Raw genomic sequence first — 5,316 nt, forward strand, 5'->3', positions numbered from 1 at the left:
GATCAAACCTATTTTGTGGGGTCACTTCCGGGAGATGAGGTCAAAGTTCAAGAAAACAAAGGCAGTCTCCTTCGGAAAATCATGTACGAACTCATCTAGGAACAGTTGCGCTCTAAGTTATGCCAAAGCAACACTGGCTCTTTTATATGCTGCGTACATCCGAGTGGTTTCGACCGCTGGCGCGAAGCGAGCTTTGACCTCAAATAGATGTTTAGCATGGGGTCAACGACCGACATGATGGGTTACGTCACCTCAAGGCCAAATAGAGTTGTGACTTGTGTAACGCATCCTGTAGGTCGTTTTTTTTTTTTTTTTTTTAACTTTTCATGGTCCAATCCATGAACTTTATTTACAGGTATACAAATTCGGTATTTACATATTGTACAATGATATAATTACATTACTAAAGGGATTATTTCTCCCCATTTTTGTCCAGCTCTAGATTCTGATAAATTTCTTTCTGTAACTATGGCATTTTTCAAGTTTCTATAGAATAGTGTAAAACAATTTGTGTTACTGAAACATTTCTTATCTTTGTATAACACCCATGATTTGAATATAGAGTACAACGCTATAGCTAGTATATGGTTCCCTGCTTTTGAGTTGTGTACCTTTCTCGGAATTCCAAGGATGCATGTTTCAAAATTGTTAATGTTACTATTTGTCTTGATCACATATAGAAATCTAGATACTCTTTCCCAAAAGTTTTCTAATCTGGCGCAACTAAAGAACATATGTTCCTCATTCTCTGTCACCCTACAAATGTTGCAGAGAGGAGAGTCTATTATCTTCCATTTGTAGAGATTATTATTGCATGGCAGAATCCTATGTAGTAGTTTGTACATGAAATTTGACAATTTTCGTTCAGTTGTGAAGTAGATTGTTCTGTCAATCCACGGAATTTGAAACGATTCCAGATTTCTGTCGAAAGTGGACGCCCATGTTTCCAAGCTATGGGGGCTAACAAGTTTATCTAGTATTAGCTTATTATACAGATATTTACATGTGTACTTCTTGTAGTCAAATTCTTGTCTACTCTGTTCAGTGGATTGACAGTGTACGTCGTTCAGTAGTATTATCCAACTTCTAGGAATTGCATTTTTCACTTTGTATATTTCGACTAAACAATCTTTCTTATCTCTTAATTTGTCGAGTATGTTTTTCTCGTTAATACAATTATTTTCGTCCAACAGATCTCTTACATATATAATTCCTGAATTTATCCAATTCTTAAAGTACAAAGTTGTGCTCCTTTTCTTGCTCCTATGATTAATGACATGACTGGAACCCCAAATAATGTGATTTTTTACTTCCTCTGGAGTGAGTGGTTCAGATACATTCCCCCCTCCAGCCTTGTGCCAGCTTAATATTACCTTTCTATAGTAAAGTGGTATGTGTTTCAGACACGGAGAGCCTGAACTGTTTTTAAAGTGCATTTTTAGAATAAGAAAGTCATTCCCAAGACTGTTTAGGTACATACGTGGTATAAGTTTCCAATCACCTGATGTGTTGTCCATTAACCTTCTAATAATACTAGCCTGTAAAGCTTCGATTTGTGATTTAACATCTACCATTCCTAGACCTCCCTTTTCATATTCTGCAATGACGACTGTTCTTTTAATTTTATCTCTTTTCCCCGACCATAGAAAATTGTAGAATAGATTATTTAACTTAACAATAATATTCTCTGGAACTACAAGCGAAGTTGCACAATAAGTTATTTGAGACATAATTAGGGTTTTTAATACTGTTACCTTTCCGTACTGGGTTAATGTTCTACTTTTCCACATGTTTAGAATATTTTCTATTTTAGTGACTTTATTGTTCCAGTTTTTTTCTTCGCATTCTTTTTTGTCGTAACCAAAATATATGCCTAAGGATTTGATTGCTGTTTGAGGTGTGGAGATTCCAGGAATTTTCTTTTTTCTAAACTTCCAACAACCTGCCCATATCGCTTGTGTTTTGTTGAGATTGAGTTCGGGGCCGGCTACTTTACTAAAATAAGAAAGTGATTCAATTGCTATGTGTACAGATCGTTCATCTCTTAAAAGTAGTGTAGTGTCGTCTGCCACTTGGGATATTTTAACTTCTTTTATGTCGCTACCAGATCTTATTTTTATTCCTAATATATCGTTATTTTGATCTATATACAAAGCTAATATTTCTGTTACAAAAAGAAACAGAATGGCAGACAAAGGGCATCCTTGCCTAACGCCCCGACTTAAAACAAAGAAATCAGAAATCCAGCCGTTATTGATAACTCCGCTTTTACAATTGTTATATATTGTTTTTATCCAGCTTATGTACTCATTTCCGAAGTTGTATTTTTCTAAGACTCTAAATAAGAAATTCCATTCAACGGAATCAAAAGCTTTTCTCAGATCAAGAAATAGAAGTATACCAGGAATATTTTCTGTTTCTGTGTATGTCATAACATCTAAAAGTAGTCTTATGTTCTGTGTGATGCATCGCCCTTTAATGTACGCTGTCTGATTTTCGTTAATTAACTTGGGTAAGAGAGGTTTTAATCTATTTGCAAGTACATGGGAAAGTATTTTAAAATCAACATTAAGTAAACTAATGGGTCTCCAATTTTCAATATTGTTTTCTTGACCGTTCTTATATAGCAGTTTAAGGATAGCTTTTCGTTGTGACAGAGATAGCTCTCCTTTTTCTAAGCCTTCGCTAATTGAATTAATCACCAGCTGGCCTACAATGTCCCAGAAAGTGTGATAGAATTCCACTGTTAATCCATCTGATCCTGGAGTTTTTCCTGTTTTCATTTGTGACAGTGCATTTTGAAATTCTCTATCATGAGGTGTTTTATCTAATATCTCTCTATCTTCTTGTGTTAGAGTGAGTGGAATGTCAATTTTTTCTAAGAATTCCTCAACTGTTTCATCCGGCACCTGCCTGGATGTATATAATCCTTTGTAGAAGTCTTTACATTGTTTGAGTATTTGGTCATTGTTTGTAGTCGTTTGATTATTAGGCCCTATCAGCTTTGTAATGGTGTGTTTTTTGTTATTTTTCCGTTCCAAATTTAGGAACAATTTTGTGGACTTTTCACCTTCTTCGTAGTATCTTGTCCTTGCTCTAATTCTTGCACCTGTTGCCTTGTATTCGTAAAATTTCTCAAGTCGTTCTTTCGTTTGATTATATTCTAAAAGACTTTCGCTATCAAGGTTATTTAACTTTGTTTCTTGAACTAATAGTTCTTTCTCTAGTGCCTGCAGACATTTTGACCTTAATCGCGCTTTTTGTTTGCTATATTGTATAGTTTTTTCTTTAATGCCCTTTTTGCAAAGTTCCCATAGTGTGCGGCTGTCTTCTTCTTTGTATCTGTTCTGGATACATTCTACTGTCTGCTTTAGAAACTTTCTATAATTTTTGTCTTGGCATAAGCTATTATTAAAACGCCATAATCCTGGCCCTCTTCCTTCGTGTAGTGTAGTTATTTGAACCATTACTCCTTGATGATCTGTTCGTACAGCTGGTCTAATATCTGTGCTAATTACTTTACTTTTGAAGGAACTTTGAAGTAAGAAAAAGTCCAATCTACAGGCTACCGAGGGATTTGTTCTTCTCCAGGTAAATTGTTGTTTTTCAGGGTGAGCTTCTCTCCAAACATCATACAGATGGAAACTTTTACACAGGTTTTGTATAATGGAAGCTGGCTCGGTGTAATATGTATTGTCATCTGAAGACGGTGGTGTTTTGTCTAGCTTAGGGTTTAAAATGGTGTTCCAATCCCCTCCTATGATAAGGTTGTGTATATCATGGCTGTGAAGCCAGTTAATAAGATCTTTTAGAAAAGATGTTCTAGCCGTTTGTGTATTTGGTGCATAAATATTTACAAAAGTGAATATTTCTCCCCTTATTTCGCAGTTAACTAATATTTTCCTCCCAATGTCATCTCTATATACTTCTTGTTTCGTGATGTGTACATTGTGCTTAAACAAAATACTGACTCCCCTAGATAGGTTCGTTCCGAAATTGTGGTAACATTTTCCCTTCCATTCTCTACTAAGTATATCTACCATGTCATTTGTAAAGTGCGTTTCTTGTAGAAGTATTATGTCTGCTTTTTGATGTTGTAACCATGTAAAAGTTTGTATTCTTTTATCTGTATCTCTAAGCCCTCTTGTATTTAGTGTCAGTACACTTAGTTTTTCTTGTCTCGTCATATGCTTTGTAGAAAAGTACTTACGTATATATGATGTCTTGATTTCAGTCTATATAATGAGTCCTTATCGATAATCAATACTCGTAGTCCAGTCCGTTCTTTTTTCCAATCTCCTTGTGACGTCACTCTTACTGGATTAGCGTTCATGTCACTGCGTGTCCGTCCACCTGTTGTTCAGCACTGGAACTTTTCCGCTGTTGTCGTCCCTCCATCTGTGGCTTTTTCGCTGGTAGTGTCTGCGCTGTCTCAGAGGACGAGCTTGACTCTCTAGGCCTCTTTGTTGACTGACTTTCCTTTGTTTTGCGTAGGTAATTTAGGATGGATGACATCCTTGCTTCGTCTATGTCGCCCAGCGAGTTACTTCTTCGTCTGGAAGTCTGTTTCTTCTCTTTCTGCTTCTCCTCCGTCCGTGGTGGGTCGTTGTCGTTGTCATTGTTATTTTTCTTTTTTTCTTGGTGTTTTTTTGTTTGTTTTGTTTTCCGTTTACTCGTTCTTGTATTCGCCTTTGTCGTGGTTTCTTTTACGTTGACGTTTCGTTCACTTTCATCGCTCTTATGTGACGAGAGCTCAGTGTCGTTGTCATTCTCCTCGACACTTATTTCCTCTTGTTCATCCTGGGTGCTTCGAGTTTCACCTATGTCTGATATGTCGTCCTTCCTCACGTGTTCTTCGTAGGCTTTGTCGATGTAATCCATGTTTGCTTCAGTTGTAGGACTGCTGGCAGTGGCCTTGGTCTCATCCTTTCCATAATCTTGGTCGTCAGTCTTGCGTCCCTGATCAGGTTCTTGTCCATTGTAGAATACCCGTGCCCAATGGGTGCCGATCTTGGCATTTCGTGGTATGGATTTCGTGGGTTTTTGTTCTATGTAATCAACCTGTCCCCATTGCTGCAGTTAGTTAGCCGATTGTTGTACCTGATCTTCCTGTGGTTTACCCGCCCTACTGGTTTACCCCCCGCATTATTCAGGAATTCCACAACAATACTGTCGTCAGCTGACTCCGGTATGTCTTTGATTGTTAGCTGTATGTTGTTCATGTTTTGCATTCGTTGTTTTAGGCTGAAGGGATTTGTGTCCTTGCATTCAACTGATCTATTCCTTATGGTAACTCCTTCAATCAGTAGCTTGGCT

The 5,316-nt window shown here is 37.2% G+C and overlaps 1 protein-coding gene across 2 annotated transcripts in view; it reads right to left on the reverse strand.

The window, feature by feature from the left end:
* The window catches only part of LOC118420630 (nmrA-like family domain-containing protein 1), a 44,448-nt gene that overhangs the window by 25,197 nt on the left and 13,935 nt on the right, over positions 1 to 5,316 (reverse strand). The gene's annotated exons all lie outside the window — the stretch shown is intronic.

The sequence above is a fragment of the Branchiostoma floridae genome, chromosome 8 (assembly GCF_000003815.2).
Source record: "Branchiostoma floridae strain S238N-H82 chromosome 8, Bfl_VNyyK, whole genome shotgun sequence".
Taxonomy (NCBI): Eukaryota; Metazoa; Chordata; class Leptocardii; order Amphioxiformes; family Branchiostomatidae; genus Branchiostoma; species Branchiostoma floridae.